This window comes from Calypte anna, chromosome 4 (genome assembly GCF_003957555.1).
Source record: "Calypte anna isolate BGI_N300 chromosome 4, bCalAnn1_v1.p, whole genome shotgun sequence".
Classification (NCBI taxonomy): domain Eukaryota; kingdom Metazoa; phylum Chordata; class Aves; order Apodiformes; family Trochilidae; genus Calypte; species Calypte anna.
The window spans coordinates 3,116,098-3,133,803 of record NC_044247.1 but is presented as its reverse complement, the minus strand read 5'-3'; the positions used below and the strand labels follow the sequence as shown (position 1 = coordinate 3,133,803).

The window sequence follows — 17,706 nt, the reverse complement described above, 5'->3', positions numbered from 1 at the left end:
ACAGTTGAGGTCCATTTGTTGGAGAGAGGCAGGCAGTGGAGGACCACAGCTGACCACACAGGATTTAGTGGACTTCTGGCTTCAGCCTGCTAAGCTTGGCTGCTTTCAGTCTTTAATGGGCAAGGCTGTTTCCCTTCATGAGATGTATGGGATTGAGAGATCCCATAGGTAGGTTGCAGAAGGACTGTAACCACAGTGAGATGTCCTTCTGCAGAGACAGATGCATTGGAGAAGCACCAGGGTCAAGCCCATGGTAATACAAGGGAGTAGTTTCCTCCCAAAAGGCCTGATCCAAAGTGCCTTGAAGCTGGGCATGGCAGAATATCCCCACTGATTTTATCAAGTTTTGAAATCACCTTGGTTTCTTCCAGTTTCCCATGACCACATGACTGAACTCATCTCTCTTTGAAACTTCTGGTTTCTCTACACCTCATCCCAATCTACTCCCATCCACTCACCACCCTTTTCCCTGCCTTCCCTCCCCATGCTCACAGGCCCCACCACCCTCAGCACAGTGCTCTGGCCCAGGATGGAGCAGGGGTTTTGAGACAGCAATACCAAGTACTGCTGGGCCCTGTACTGTGTGGTGGGAGAGGTGCTCATCCCTCCATAGTGCACAGGGGGCACCTGGGGGGTCACTATAGTGCAGTGGGGAATGCTTTGGGGAGTCTTGAAGCACTTTGCACAGAAACAGGGCTTCCCCCTCTTCCTTCTCTACTTTGAACACAGGGTTTGATTTAAAGTCTGGGAAACATGAAATATGCCCATTAGCTGACCGGCCCCAAACACAGGAGTTGGTGCAGTCACATTTTATGAGGGGGAGAAGCACAGATATGACATAGAAACTGCAAGAAACTGCAAGCCATTGAAATGATTACGTTCCAGTAAAACAGGAAGGTTATGGAGGCACAGAGCAGAGGGTTGCAGCAGAGAGCAGTGGGGCTGGAGGTCCAAAGCCCAGGTCCATTTCACATTCTGTGAGCTTGGACACCAGGTCCCCAGAGCATGCATCCCCTCCCCCAGGACACAGACCACCCCTTCCTTCACCCAGGCAAGGTAGCATGGGGCTCAGCACAGGCCATGCTGCTGACCTTGCAGGTCTGTGTGGTGCACAGGCAGTGTTGGCAGGCGCTGCATCCTTCCTGACTGTAAAATGGATGGTTTGGGGAAACCATTTCATTTCATTTTACTCTGAATTCCTAAAGCACAAACTGCTTTTTCTCTTAGTCAAGCAGAGAAAGAGAGAGATAACAGGAACCCCCTTTCCCTCACTCATTTTATTGTTGCCTTTCATGCTTTCTTGCCCTTCCCCCTGCTCATGAGTGTGAACTCCTGGCTGGCAACATCACTGATGGTGCCTTTGGGGCTTGGTGTGCAGGGATGCCCTAACTCAGCATATCTGGCCCCCTTGCCCTGAGGATAAACTTACCTGGACAAATTTCTCCTGCAGCATTTACAGATGTGGGAAGTGGGCTGAGAAGTGAGTCTGAAAGCTGGAAATAATTATCTTTGTAAGCCTGAAGGAAAGGAGTGGAAGTTTCTTTGCACCACTGCCGTCCCCAGGGCTCACCAGTTCTCTGAGATTTTGGGCCAAATAAATTCCTAGGAAATATCCAGTGGGATTATGCCTGGGTATATCTAACCATTTGTGGCTTCTAGTTCATCCACCTCTCTGTTGTGGAGAGGGCAAAGTTCCCCCCAGTAAATTGTGTGCATTTGGAAAAGCCATTCAGGGCAAAAACCTGGAAGCTGCGTGTATGCAAACATGAATTCTCTCAAGGAAATGTGGGATTGGACTGAACTGTAGTTACAGCACTCTGGGGCTGGTCTGTTCTCCAGGACACTGACCTTCAGCTCTCCTCATGTTGCACTGGGACCATCCTGCTACCATGCTGCCTTCCAGCTGAGAAAGATGGGTGTGAGCCATCTCTTCTGGGGCAGTCTCTCTTCATCCTTTTGTGCTCTTGCTACAGGAAGACCAGTTAGGGTGAGCTATGAATGACTGAAACAGCATATTGGAGGGGTGGTAGGTCCTGCTTAGAGCCACTTGTCCCTGGAGAAACATCATGGGACTGTCTTGGGGCTGGCCTAGTAGTTACCAAGGGGTCTCACTGGACAGGCAGCTTCCTGCAGGAGGAGTGGACAGGACTGGAGCAAAGCAGATACAGCTTAGTATCCTGTGAGCCAGGCTGAGGTACTCCATACAACACTTCTGCAAACCAGAGCCCTCTGCAGCTGAAGAATAAGGGCACTGAGGACAGAAAGTTCAGAGCAGCTGATGCTGGGCACTCTGGAGGTTCAGGCAGAGAAAGGTCCTTCCCAGATAGGTTCCCGTGTTAGAAGTGATACCCACAAATATTATACACCATCCTCTCTTCTTTGCTCTTTCCCTGCTCACCTTCCCCATCTATTCCTCCTACGAGAGCATTATTTTATTCTTTCTAGCCTTCTCCCACATCAGGGGCTGGTGGCAATCACCCTTGCACTGTTCTCCACCTACTCAGCCCTGTGGCCAGGGTACCACCTGGCTGTAGAGGCACTGGGAGAGCCTGTCCCCATGAATCATTTCTGCTTGCTGTGGTGAGGGAGATCTTCAGTTCTCAGCCATTATAAGATAGACAGTGTTTCAATGATGCAGCAGCCCCAGGCTGCCCTTCCTCATCCCAACACTCCCACCATCCCTGGGATGTGGTGTTTCAATGGCTCCAAATGCAACTCACAGCTCTCCAGTCCTCCTTTTTGAGAAAGAGAACTCCAACAAATGCCAAAAGGAGGACAAGTCTGCTGGGGATTGCAGTTCACTTTTTAATTTTGAGATGCCTCGTTAGCTCTGGGCTGAGCTGAGTAGCTGAGAAGCATCAGCCACTCACTCTCCTCCCGTCTCTTCAGCCCCCTTGAAAACCCATTAGGCCGATGAGCAGGTCGGCTCTCAGGGGTGGGGTGGTGGCACTGAGTGTGAAGTGCTCATCTGGGGAGCTGGGCTGAATGGATCAACACACAGGAAAAAGGGAGAGAGCTGGAGCAATGTGGGGGAGGTGGAAAAAACTGGGAACACCTCCTCCAGAAAGCTGTCTGAGCAAAGTGGGGGCAGCCCAAGGGGATCAGGCAGCAGCTGAGATGGAGTAGAGGGGGTGGCATTGAAGGGTATGCTGTGGAGCCAGCAGGTACATCAGTACTTGGGGTACAGGTGATAAACTCTTCCAGCCTGGGGAGCCCTGGACAGTCTTCTCTTACTTCTCAGCCACTGTCCTGCAAGCCCTAGAGTTGCTAGCTGTGCTGGGGAGATGTGCAAAAAGACCATTGTAAAGGAGGTCTAGGGGGTCTGGCCAGGATTGTCATGGGGATATGGAACAACCTCAAAGGAGGGATTTTGCAGGGTAGGAGGAAGATCCATCCAGGGCTCTTGGTCTGCTGAGGTGTTAGATTGTACTGCAAGATCCGAGCAAGGTGTTTTGGCAGGATGTGCTGGGGGCTACTCTCAGCTCTGGGTGATCGTGGCATCATACATCACAGGGAGATGGCAGTGGGGCTGTCATCTCACCTTGGCCCAGGGGATGGACAGTATGTGGGGGCAATGTCTGGCAGGTGTGCTGCAAGCCAGACAACAGTAAGATAAGGAGGATGCTCCCTATTTAGGACTGGACGAGCAGGCAATGCTGTGGATCAGGTCTGAAAAACACTGCAAAGCCATGAGTAGGGGACAGAGGGAGTTTTCAGAGCAGCAGCCTGGTTCTTTTAAGTGCTCTTAGGCACTCATTTTCAGAAGCATTAGTTCCATAAGAGAAAAAAAAAAAAAAAAAAAAAAGGAAAGCAAACAGAGAGTGTATTGCCCCAGGGTAGAGAAGGCAATGAAGGTATGGTAGGAGGATTCCATTTGAGCTCAGTGACTCAGCTGCTCTGTTGGTGCAACATTTCCGGTCCAAAACTTTGCAAGAATTTCAAGCTGATGGCACTGCTTCCTGGGAGTGGATAGAAAGGGGATCCTGTATGGTTTCCCAGCATCATTTACAGATCATATTATACTGAAGAATGGTGAGGGCATCATCTGCTCCTTGCCCCTGTTCCTCCTCTGGTGCGTGGTCCCAAATGTTTATCCTGCGTGGTGTGCACAATGTCTGAAAATGCCCAGTAAAAAGAGAATGTCTGAAAAGCCTTCAATATTACACAGCTGGGTGTACTCCTGTGGGTCCAGCAGCCTCCTGTGCCCCATTTTTAAATCAAAATTCCCCAAAGAAAACAAGCACTTTTGGTGTCTTGAATTGAAATGAGCCTTCTCCTTGTTTACACCATGCCATGGATCTGGCTTCCCAACTCCTTGCCAAGTCTCACATCTCTCCTTTGACAACCAGCCTCCTTTATAGCTGCAATATCTTGTTCTCCCTCCTTTCTCACCTCTGCCCCTTGCCCCTCTCAATACTTCTCTGCTCCATCACAGCTGCACTCTCTTGGGGACCCAGCCTACCCCCACTACCTGCTTGTTAGTCAGCATTTCTTCTTTAAAAGCCACTCCAAAATCAGTGGACATGGTGATGAAATCCTCAGCCTTTCTCTGCAAAATAGCTTGAATAACTTGTAAAAATAAGTGATTGATGATGCACAAAGTGAAGAACCATAAGGGCCTTGGAACAAGCAGGGTTGGCAGGCTGAGTGTCTGTGTTTGCTGTCACAAATGCAGTAAGAGGCAGAGGAGGCCCCAAACCATAGCACACCAGCCCTGTGTGGCTGGGAAATGGGTGGTCTTAGTGACCCTGTACTTGAAGGAATGGGAATTTGGTTTCTTAAGTAGTCAATGCTATCACATTGTTAAGGCTTCCTGAAAATGTCCCTGTTTTTCACTGTGTATAAGATTGAGACACAGTGGTTGGTTCCATGCAGTTAGCTTGCTTTGGCTTTTCAAAGAGGAAATTCTAGGCAAAATGATTCAGAAATTTCTGAGAAAAAGCCAAGGCATGTACATGCTGAGGTGTTTTTTTTTCTTCCTAAAATGTTGGAGGGCTGAAACCAACAGTAGCTCCAGCAATGCTGGCCCAAATGCATGTAAGTGTCCTGAGATGCCAGAAACCTGGCTGGCACAAGTGCTGTTTGCTCGACCCTTCCTGGTTTTAGTGCAGGTTCCTGGAGTGCTTGGAGGGCCAGGGTGGGGGGACAAGGTGAGGGCAGCCTGGCAGGGAAGAGGCACTTGTCCTGGGCTGCCTGTGCTGGGATGGTAGAAGCTGCAAACCTGCCTTTCTAGGGCTTACTCCTCACCTCTCCAGTTCTGTTCCCCCCACTTCTGTAGCAAAAAGGTTTACATCTCAGAGCAGAGAGATTGTATTTTCTCCATGCTTCTGGGATGCCTTTAGCCAACTCTTTTTGCACACTCTGAGGCAGTGAATTGAGGAAGACAGTTGTCCTGCCAGGGCCATCTCCTTCACAATCTGCAGGAGAAATTGCCCAAAGCTAGGCAGAAGGTTAACCTGAAATGCTGCACTTCACAAAGCCTTGCTACATCTGGAAGTATAATCCTTCCTTCCCTGTACCTTGGCAGGCCAGAAGAACAGCTCTGGATTTGAAAGCAGAGGAGTGAATATGGATCAGATTGGGAAAGGAGTAAAAGGAGTAAATTGAGGAAGGAGAGGCAGGACTTGTATGGTTTGCAGGTTTGCAAACCCCAGTTTCACCCGGGCCTAAGAAGAGGTGGATATGCCACCAGGGCTACCAGTAGTCCCACTTTTCTTCCTGAGAAAAGAGTTTTAAGAAAAGGATGCTTAAGAAAAAGTCAGTAAACCAGGCTGCAGCTGTGCAGACCTCACTTCCTCCCCCATTTATGTGACTTCTGGCTCCAGACCATGGGTCACTTTCTTTCTAGGCCTAATCCAGAAGGAAGATGACAACCTCCTGCTGTTGTGTCTTACTTCATTAACTGAAGTGGCAGGATATAAAAAGATCCAGTCCTTCTTGGGACATACGTAGATGTTAACACATTGCCAGATGATGACTTTTCTGGTTTTTTCACTTTGCTCTTTTTATAGGAAATGCATGTTGTGAAAAGGCCTTTGAGGCTGTGAAGTCAGACACTCAGGTGTCCAGAAAAGCCAGAAATGGGGTTTCCCTCAGATATATATTTGGTCCCCTTGTGGGGGTGCATCAGGAGCCAAAGTCCAACAGTTCCTTCCTCCTGAATACCTCTAAAGAGGACACAGGAGATGCCGTTTACACATGCAGCTGATCTTCCTTTTCCTTTTCCCTTCAGAGTGGAACAGGCTGGGAGCATGCCAGTAGGGACCAGCTGAGGTGATCACTGCAGGTGATTAGGACAGGTTGAGTCAGACTGGAATGAGATGCATGTCTGCTGCAAAACCTGGGACCCAGCAGGCAAAGAGCATCTTGGATTTACGCTTTCTTGTCTGCTCTGTATTCAGACCTGCTCATATCTCAGAATTAGTTGCTTTTTATAGCTGTAGTCAAACATACCAGTACAGCATGAAAATGTTCACACCTCCCCTCCAAGGAGTCGAAGGTATACCCTGCTGTGAGGTGCCCAGCAAAACCATCTGAATTTCCAGAATACTTAGCACGCTGCATGTTAGAAGCCCAGCTCCTACTGATTCCAGCTACAGCAGTAAGTGCTCCGACCCAGTACCTCAAGAGACAGACACGAAGAGTTCACAAAAAACTGTGAGATTTAGGTGTCTTGAGTAGTAAGTAGTATGTAAGAGCCCCCGAGACATATCCAGTCCTGGAGAAGAGTACCCAGCTACACAAACGTCTTCTTTCCTTTCCTGGAGGCCTCTCCCTCACAAACTGAATGGCTATCAGCTTCTTCAGCAGATCAAGCAGGGACCCCACTCTCAGCACTGTTCTCTGGTATATACATCCTGCACCATCCTCAGACCAAATCCATCCTTCATCAAAAAAAGGAAAAGGAATGAACAAGGATCGTGTGGACTTTTTAATTAAAAACTGGCTTAGTAGCACCCATTTAACAGTGGGAATCCTTCCATATAACTTTCATCCATTTTGTTTTCTCCTGCTCCTTTTTTTTTTTTTTTTTTGAGTGCAATACTGTTTCAGAATTTACATCAGTCACTTCCTCTAGTGTGACAGAGCTTGCAAACTTCTTGCTGCATGTTGAATCTATTTTTGCATTCATCTGAGTCCCCACAGGATACTTATTGTCCTCTAGGAAGGAGCTAGGAAGCTCTGACACCGACTGGTGGAGTATTGGGTGGCTTTACAAAGACAGCAATGGACATTAGCTCCCACAAGCTCCCACAAGTCCAATTGGATTTGGGTTTCTGAGCAATCTGTTTGCCTCCCCTAGAGCTGTATTTCATAGTACCAAGCATTATTTTCTGGATTTGGTGCCAGGTGAAGAACATGAACTCTTGTTGTCATCCATTAAGCCAGCACACTTCCACAGGAACTGAAGGAGATGTTCATTCTCATGTTGATGCCAAAGCCCATATTAGATGATTGCATCCCATTGCCCTCCTCCTTCCTTTTCACCATCAGCTGGTGCAGTCTTTCCCTGCAGCTCTGCTAAGTCCCTGGAACAGCTTCTTTCCAACACAGCTGGAGGTATTCCATTGTGGTTAGTGAGGGGCTCTGAGATACCTCTCTAAAAGAAAGTCATCATTTTAACAAAGCATTTATTCAGTGAATCTTGCTTCTTATTTTCTTTATTTTTATTGCTGAATACTATGCATTCAAGTTATTGATTAGCAGAATAATTCCAACCTTTGTTGTTTAATTAACTGTTTAAAAGCAGATTATATTTTATAGACAGTTTGGAGGGTGTTTGCCACCTCACCTGGACCCACCTTCCTTCTTGACTAACATCTACATAATACTCACTATTTGCAAGATTCCTGCCAGTGAATTTGCCTTTGAGGAATTGCCACTGAAAGGAAAACGTTAAGAGTGTAAAACCCATTAGTACAAGTCCTTTTGATTACTCAAACTATATTCCCACAGCCCTAGAGCTGTTCATCAGAGCAGATTTACATATCTGCATTGTTCATTTCCTAAGACTCCCAATATCCCAGTAAAGCAGAAAAATGTTTTTAACCCACATAGCACAAAATATAACAACCAAGGAATATGCTGTAGTTTTGCTGCTACCTGAAGAACAGCTTGTGTGTGCATGTCACTTTTCTCCCCTATGTCTGGTTCAAAGAATAAAAAGGTGAATGTTATTAAAGTGTCATGCTGCACTGATGTAAGATGTTTCTTCAGCAGTGGTGACAGCATTTGATACAAATTTTTGCAAGATCCATTCTTGTGGATGACCCATGCTGGGGTTTGTTGTTTATTTATATCTTGATATTTCATGTGAAACACCATGTACTTTTAAAAACATGGCTAGAAACAGGGACAAGGCAAATGATGTGCCTAATGATCACTTAAAGCCCATTGAAGGACTTCACATGATAGGAATGTTGTAAGGTGCATCCTTGTACCATGAATAAACTAGTCAAAAGCCCCTGCTATTCTGGGGATCCAGTTTTGGATCCTGTTCCCATGAAATGGAAAGAAACAGAGCTCTTTACAGTCAGCCCTTCCCAGACTGTAGGAGTGATACTGTTTGCTTTGAGCAGGGTATGAATTTCAGGCTGGTTTAGGGTAAACTGATCATGCAGTGCCTATAGGCTATTATTCTGGTTCTGGCATTTGTCCTTGGTTCTGTGTCAGAGCTAAAAGCTCATTTTCTTCTGTGATCTTTCCCCTCTCCCCTTCCCCTGCTCTTTGCAGCCCTGCAGGAACTGTGCATTTGTGACAGGGCTTGTCTGTGCTTGTGACAGGGGTGATCCTCAGCCAAACCTACCATGACTTGAGTTTTCCTCCCCAGACCTCAGGACCTCTTAGTTCCGAGTACAGTTATAGTTGGAAAATAACCTCTGTAAAAATCATATCTTGTTGTCCCAAATTTATTCTCCCTCAGTGGTTTCCATGTCAAATTTGCTCAATTTGCCAGTCAAAATAAGATATTTCTACCTGCCAGCTCTGCCAGCTCAGCCTGGGCTCTGGAAATCAAGCTGCGCTCTGGACATCAGCAGCAGCCAAAAAGGATTCTCCAATCAGGGCTGACCTGAATGTGGGTTTGATTTTATATTTTGATATGATTTGTTCTCAGGTAGTCTTACAAGATCTGTGTGACAGACAGCAGCAAGAATACTGTGCTGTACAAACACTGACTAACAAATCTTCCCCACTCTCTGTGGGATAATGGGACATCAGTGGGTCCATTTTACGTCTAGGGAACAGCAAGAGGGGGCAGCTTGTTGAGGATGACACAGAAATACCCTGGCAGTACAAGGAACAGCACCACGATGTTCTGCTTCTTGCTACTGCTCTGTATTCATGACAGCAGACTTGAGCACCTTCAGTGCTCTGGTCCACTACTTGGTCACCAAACCCCTAACTTTACTTCAGCTGCAGTAATGTATGAAGTCCCCAAAGGGAAGAGGCAGGTGGGCTGACTTCTTGCTCCAGAGAAATGGAAGGAGTAGAGCCATAGGGGTGGTGCTCACATGCAATGGGAATAAAATTTGTTCACAAAGAGCTCCCCTTGTAGTGGTTGGAGCAGTAGGGCATTTCCCACTAGCCTTTTCAGAATACCTGACATTTTGAAAATATGATCATTGACTGAGTATTGTAAAAAATTATACACTGCAGGTAACATATTCACTATGTGTGATCATGCCATATATTAGAAAGAGTGGGAAGAGTGTCCTGGCTATCTCACCAGTTCACGTCTTCACTACTCTTGTGCTCATGTAATGAATCTCACCAAAGGCTGTCAGCAGGAAGGGACAACAGAGAATAACAGAAGTCATGGTAGATGACTGTAGAGGAACTACACAGACCAGTCCCTAACAAGATCAGTGACCCAGAAGTAGTATGCCTTACTTGGTTCCTATGGCAGTTTCTCATCCCATGCTTGCATTTGGGATCAAGGCTCGTGAGTCAGCTGAAAAGCTGCCCTTTCCTCTTCCACAGGTCACAATGACAACTGTGCTGCAGAACGAGCATGTGTTTTCTGATCAGGATAACTTTACAAACACATATTCTCAGCTATGAGGCCATTCCCTGGTATTTCTTGCTCTTCTCATACACATTGGCCACAGTGAGAAAATCCACCAGAAGGCTCCTTTGTTTAAGGAGCTCTGTGTTAGTGAGACCACAGCAGATGATTCCTCCAGGCTGGCATAAACTTGTGCCATGAAAAAATCCAGGTTCAGTGGCTGCACCATGCAGTTCAATAGGAAATGCATAAAGAAGAGGGTTCACCATTACAGGTGGCAAAGCTCTGGGTAGAACATCAGAGGCTGTCACATCAAGATAGGAGGCCAGCTGGGTTGGTGGTGGGAGCTTCCCAGTGGGACAGTGTTACCTGAAGAAGGAAACCTCCTCCAGTTGGGGAAAAGGTTTGTGGGAAAGCCCAGTCTCTTCACCACTGGGCAAGGGTCTCAGCTTGGTAGGAAATTTTTGAAAGTGAGGGAGAGAGTAGGCTATGAGCTGAATTATTCTTCTTATCCTCCTTTCATAGCAAAAATAGAACATTAATCACAAGTTCCTCTACGTGTTTTTCTTCCTTATTGCACACTAGCTCCTTGCTAGTGTTTGAAGATACAGAAAATAAAAAAACTAATGCATACTCAAGTTATTAATGTATGGTTATTATGTTGATGAATTGCTGAAGATGACTATATATGTTAAAGCTCTGCAAGATTTGCTCATCCATGCATCCTGAGTGAAAGCGTTTATTTCAGCAAACAAGTTCTATCTTGTTCTATCAAGTTCTGTGTGTGCTTTGCTTCTCATGATTTCTAATTCAGGCCCATGATTTTAATGTGAATGTCATAATATTTTCAGGCCTGACTCACTCCTTTTTTTAAAATATTTGAACTGTAAATTGTCCTGGCTGCCACTGAGCATAAGTCTTGGGCACTCTGCAACCCCAAAGCTCTGCCTCTGAGCTGAGCCAAGGGGCCGTGTTCCTTTTCTACAGCAAGGAAAGCACCAGGCACATGGGGATTGTGGGGGGCATCTGAAGTAATTATTAACAAAAACCCTAATGAGAGGCTCTGTTAGAAAGGATCAGGTGGGCCCTGGGAAAAGGCTACATCTCCACAAAGAAGGTGACAGACAAAACAAGCAAGGATTTCCAACTGGCATGCAGGAAAAACTGCTAAATGGCCTCAGCTGTGTGTCAGCCTCACCTGAGATGGGTGGGAAGGTCCTATGGAGGGAGGCAGTCAGGTCATTCCTCATCAAGTACTGAGATAGGATGAGGTGGAATGGGATGTCCCAGATATAGTACCACCCGTCCTCTTGAAAGCTGTTTGAATGTGGGTAGAAGAATGATTCTGTGTTTCCTCCAGCTATCTTGTAAAGCTGTACCTGATTGCTTCACTAGCAGTGCCCAGAACAGAGGTGCACTTGCCTGCCAGGATCTTGACAGAGGTAGGAGGAAAATTTCTCAGGTGGAGAAATGTGGGGGTGGCTGATCAGTGTGGGTCTGATTCTTCACATTGTTGCTAGGAAAAAAAATGTCTGGCTTGTGCTGATCTGTTTTCAATTTACAATATATGCTTGCTTGCCCTGTTGCTTTTCTGCTATTACTCTTGGTGGAGAGCAGGAGCTAAAGGGATCTGGGATGCTCACTGCTTCTGCTTTTGCCAGGGTTGGCTCAGTGAAACTACAGAGTTCTATGTTTCATAGAAGTGCCCCTGCTCTGCTTGGAGGGATGTAAAAGAAAACATGAAGTGTTCCCTGCAAGCTGAAAAACCAGGGAGCTGGTCTGTGTGAGTGGCCTGGAGGACTCAGGAAGGAATGTCCCTGGAAGGGGCAGACAGGTAACCAATTCTTGCTCTAGCAGTACAGTGCACCAGGGTCTTCATCTCCTGATTGTCAGACCTGGATCTGTCTTCTGTAGCTTCTTCTGCTATTACAAAGAAACTGCTCAGTGGGATAGGTAAACTGGTTGGCTGTTGCTTACTTTGGGGTGTGGATAATAGTTGGGAATTGATGTTCCTGGTAAAGTTATTCTTGAAGAGTTATATGCTTGGGACACACTGGTGATAGTGATCAGGTCTGGAAAGGTGGTGCAACTGTGTGCTTCTTTAAATGAAAGCAAATGTCCAGGCTGACAAGAGTGAGAACTTATTTTCCCCACAGTTTGCTGTAAACTTGATGCTTGTGCAAGGCAAGAGATGATGCATATGGAAGACTTTAGAAGACTGTCTTCATCACTGAAGATAAAGCAACTTTAAATCTGTCTAGTCAGTGATTTTTCTTAATGCTGAAAGACCTGTTTGTGTAGAGATGTTTGCTGAACTGAGTCCATCAGTAATACAGATACTGTAGGGGTTGGTGTCTACTCTCTTGTTCCATTTTAAAGCATATTTGAGACCTTGATTTTATTCAGCTCAGGTAGCTGTCTACCAACATCTTCTAAAATCAGCCTTGATTTAGCTTTCTCTGTAATCCTTCTGGGACAACCTTTACACTATTTTTTAAGCCCGGTGATTGTTCTCTCTCTCTTCCAAATTACTATGGGATATTTGCAATATCCCACTCTAATGCCTACTAATCCATTAAAAATACCTGTGAGATGGATTAGGTAATCCACTGTTCCTCACAGATTGTGCTCTTTAGCTCACTGCTTTCCTTAGAACACCCACAGAATGAGTTCTACATCTGCAAGGGAAAAGCATTTTTCCTCCAAAAGGATCTCTTAGCACTGGTTCACAAGCAGACACAGCTTGCTTGAGAAAACCCTCTTTATTCAGATCTATAGGACTGTGTCATTTAACAACATGCTGGAAACGTGGCTGCCATTATCAAGGTTACCCTGGGTGTCTGCAAACAACATCCCAGGATAGCAGGACTTGAGTGGTCAGTTCTGTCTGCTCTGCAAGTGCTGTCTCTCTTGGCTCTTTGCTGAAGTATTGGCCTCATTGGTTGCTTGGAGGAAAGGCTGTTTCTTTCTGAAGATCTCTATTTGTTCAGTATTTGGTGGAAATTCCAAAGGTCTGCTCAAGAGCTATGCTATGATTGTACCTTTTTATAGATGTTCCATCACACCTGTGTGCTGTCCTTTGTATCACCATCTTGGTGAGAGCTTTCTCTAAGTTTTCATTTATCTTAGGAAATTCCTGTTATTCCCCTTCTTAAATGAATAGTGCAAACTCAGTCATCTAACTGGACGAGGTGAAAAGCCAGGCTACCAGAAGAGCAGAATGGTCCAGGCTGGAAATCCTCATTAGCTTCCTCGTACAAGGTGTTGCTGTGTCAGGTCTGCTGTGGATGAATGGGAAGCCTGGCAAGGTTAGACACCATCTTCCTCTGTGTGCAGGCTCAGTGGCTTAAAAACTGTCAAGCACTCCCTAAAGAACTATGGCAAAATGCAGCAAAGCTGTCAGGCAGAAGAAACTGCTATCTGCCAGACCTACTTTGGTACTAGCTGTAATCTCCATGAGAATAAGTGGTGTTAGATATCCCTCCTGCCCCTGCAGAACAATGGATCCATAGGGAAATAGCAGGCATTGGCAGCACCAGACATCCCAGAGACCAGGCTCCAAAACACCACGCTTGCTTCATGGGGAGGAGATTCCTCAGGAGCAGCAAGTCCCTCATTATCACTGGTTTCCCCCCTTGACAAAAAGGAAATGTCATATTTGCTGAATTGCCATGAAACCACCATTTTCTTTTGCTATGTACAACAGTGACCAAAAGCATAATGTCATGGTATAGGTTGCTCTTTTAAATCCAATGGGTATCATGGAATGACCTTCTAAGAATAAAAGTTTTGATGCCACCCACAGAATGTTTGTTTCTAGCTTTTGTGCTGATCCTGGGAAGCCTGGTATTGCTGCAGGTTGGAGAGAGTTCATAAAAATAAGAGAAAAATAAGTCAGAAAAAGCTTGAGTATTAATGGGTATTTGAACTTTAATTTTGTGGGGAAAGTTTAAATAGGTTCTACTCCTCTCTAGTGAGATGCCACATGAAATACTCTGTTCAGCTCTGGCTGCACAAGAAAGACATGGACCTGTTCCAGTGGATCCAAAGGAGGGATACAAAAATGTCCAGAGGGGTGAAACACCTCTCCTAGGAGAGAGGTGAGAGGCTGAGAGAGTTGGGGCTGTACAGCCTGGAGAGCAGAAGGCTCGGGGCAGACCTTACTGCAACCTTTCAATACTGAAAGGGGACCAATAAGAAAGATGAAGACAAACTTTTTAGTAGGGAATGCAGTGACAAGATGAGGGATAATGGTTTCAAACTGTAAGAGGGTTTCAAACTGTTCTCCCAAGTGATCAGTCCTGTCTTCCATGAACTGTGAATTTCTTTCTTCTATGAGACTTCCTTCAAAAGTTCTTTGCTAATCCATGCAGTTCTCTTAGCACCTCTACCCAATTTTTTACTCAAAGGAATGCATGTACCTTGGGCTTGAAGAAAGTGATATTAAAACTGACCAACTTTTCTCGGCTCCCTTCCCTCCCAGAGTCTTAGCCCATGAGATTCCTACAGGTAGATCCTTAAAGAGTACAAAGTTAGGCCTGTGGAAGTCCAGGGTTGTAGTCCCATTTATAACCCTTCTTCCTTGTATAATACTCAACTCCACCAGGTCATGGCCACTGTCACCAAGACCATTTTTATTTTTTTCCTCTCTCTGTGCTGGTGATGCATCAATTTTTGCTTCAGTGGCTGGTTTCTGGTTACCATGCTTTAAAATAGAGATGTAGAAAAACAGGCAAAATGCCAGAGGAGAACAGCACTAACTGTCAAAGCTTTAGAAAATAACAGCTGAGTAGAAGTTGAAGAAATCAGGTGCATTTAATCTAGGCAGGACAGTATTGGTGGGGAAGGGAGAGGGATGTAATGTATTCTCAGTATAAAAAGGCTGTTGTTAAGGAGGATTAATTTATTCTTTCATTATTATTGGTGGAAATGAGACAGAACTACATTTACACTGCAGATAAGTTTGAATATTCAGGAAAAGCCTTCAGTGTAGTGAAAGGCAGGAAGAGATTTCTAGTACCGTGGAATTTCTGATGCTGGTGGCTTAAAGAAACTCTAATCTGTTTCCACGAAGAATATGGATTGTGCAGCCTCCCAAAATCCCTGCTAGTGTCTTTGTTCCTATATTTCCTGTAGTTTAGGCTAAGGGGTAGATTTGGGGTTGATGCCTGTTCCTTAGGCAAGCCTTGGCTCTTCCAGTATTGCCAAGTTCATGTGGGCAGAAGAAATGTAGGAACCAGACTCCTTACAGATTGGCTGCAGTTCATAAAAGTGGTGTGGCTTCACTGGATGATAATATAAAGGAAGATCTGTTTATTTGTCCCTTGCTTTTGAGTCTTTTTTGCTGTGTCTGTATTGCAGTTAGAGATCTGATGGCAGCAAAGCCCAGGCTTGCTCTAGTAAGAACTTTTTTGAGTAGGAGTGAAGAATGAGCTTGGACCTTAGTTCAGGGCAGTCGCTGAAGTAGGCATCCCCTGTCTGGAGATCTTTTACACTGAATTTTGTGCTATTGTCTTCACTGCTCTCTACAGCCTTGGGATATGAGTCTGAGATCTGGAAGAGATGTTCTGATCTGGGCTGCCTTCACCTCTGGCTTTAATGCAGGTGGGCACAGGTTTGGAAGCACGACTTCTCCTTTGCAGTCATGCCAGAGGGATTGCTTTTGTAGCAACATGACTTTAGGCTCTGGAGCCTTTAAGCATTATAAAATGTGAAAGTAAATGGTTGCTGGGAAAATATTGCAACTTGTTCTCTGCCTTGGCTGTTTTCATATTCGACACATATCACTTGCAGAAAAAAGCACAGGTTTTACTAAAACTCTTTTGTTTCCTTCTTCAGCTTCCCAAGCACATTTTTCACAGGCATCAAGTTACTTTCAGGACAAAATGTGGGTGATTTCTCCAATGGTGATGAGAGATGGGGACATGTGAGGGTGCTGTTCACTGGTGAAAGTGGCAGAACTTTTCACTCATGATCTTGTCTACAAATCTTTTTGAGTTTTAAGCTTTTTCTTTAAGGGAAGGCACAGATAAGAGCATGGAGCTTTAATATCAGGTTTGCATCTTTTACCTTGTCTCAAATCCACAAATGCAGAGTTCTGCTTTTTTTGGACAAATTTACAAGAGGCATTATCCATATTCTAAATACCCTACTTTTGTATCCCTCTTGCCTGAAGTTATAAACCTTGATGAAATTAATATCTTTTTTTTGTGTGTGTGTACTATTTACACAGTTGGACATCAGCTTGTCTAGTTTTTTGTTGGGCTGCAGGAAGGGGATGCTTTTCTGTTTGCTTCTGTTCATGCTCTTGCATCCTTGTCTTGAGGAGACTCTGAGCCAGTTTTTACAACAGATATGGGGAAGGTGAAACATGGGGAAGGTTTTTCTGTGACCAAGCTAAGAGCAGGTCCAGTAAAGGGAGAACTTTGCATGCCTTCATCTTTGGAGTTTTTGTATGACAATCATATCCTTCTGCCTGTGGGCTGGTAGGCACAAAACCCAGGGTTGGCTAGTGGAGAGTGAAGTCTCCTGCTTGCCATGATCGTTGGGGTTATGAGGTCTTGGCAGTGCAGAGAGTGCCAAGAGGAGCATTGCTGGATGTGTAGAGGAGCTGGGTGCAGCTGAGCCCAGGCTGCCAGGGAGCAGCGTGGCTGACAGGCAGTCCAGCATTTGACTTGGAACTGGGTGTGAGGAGGTCTGGATCTTACCCATGGCTCTGACACTGAGTCACTGCATAACCTCAGGCACTCAGAAACCATGGTGATGAACACAGCACAAATGTCTAGACAGATAGATTAGATTGGATAGACTTTGCATTTGACAAATATTTGTATATTGCCACTGTCAGTGCTCCCCTGCAATAACCATCCAGCCTCCTGGTTTTAGTGGGTCACCTATGCAGCGGAGGGGAGAAAGAATAATTTTTTGCACTAAGGAAGGAGGGGACACATAACCACAGTGATGCAAGTACCAGTGGTGACAGACTGGAAGCAAAGCAGGCAGAAAGGCAACTACTGGATGGTGACTCTTCTGCATGGCAGAAAGATTCAGGAGTCAGGTGCTTGGTGCTCCCCAGCTCTGCTGTAGCCCTGCAGATGGTACCCATCTCTCCTCCGGTAACCAATCAGTCTGTAAGCACCTCAGGGCAGCAGTGACTTCCTCCTTCTGCTGTGGCTTCTATCACAAGACCCTGATTTTGGAGAAAAAAATACAAAATACCAGAGAGGCTTCCTTGAAAGCTTTCCTATGCCCCTGTCAGCCTCTGGCACAAAGAGGGGTGCAGGAGAATCAGCTCTCTTCAGGATGACTCTTCTTCCCACCTGGTTCTTTTGTGAAAGATGAATGTAGCAGTCCAGCAAATATGTTGCTACGAGGGTGCCCACATAGGGATTTCAAAAGGCTCTGAAAGGTTTCCTGGGCACCCCTGATAGTGAGCCAGAAGTGCCAGAGAAGAGCACTGCCTCTTTAAGGAGATTTGCATAACAAGGCCTAATTACAGTTGTTGATTCTGATGTTTTCAGTGTTGTTAATATTCCAGTAAAGGATAATGCCACTTAATTTGCAGCAGAGGGCCTTGGTTAACAGTACACCCAATCACAAGGCAGACCTAATGGCACTACTTCCCTGCTTCTGGTAACACATAATTTAAAAAATCATTTCATTCCTAAGTTGTGTGGTTCTCCCCTCTCATCCAATCTTCT

At 45.6% G+C, this 17,706-nt stretch overlaps 1 protein-coding gene across 2 annotated transcripts in view; it reads left to right on the top strand.

Annotated features, from left to right (window-relative positions):
- The window catches only part of LOC103535635 (gamma-aminobutyric acid receptor subunit beta-4), a 64,191-nt gene that overhangs the window by 4,778 nt on the left and 41,707 nt on the right, over positions 1-17,706 (top strand). The gene's annotated exons all lie outside the window — the stretch shown is intronic.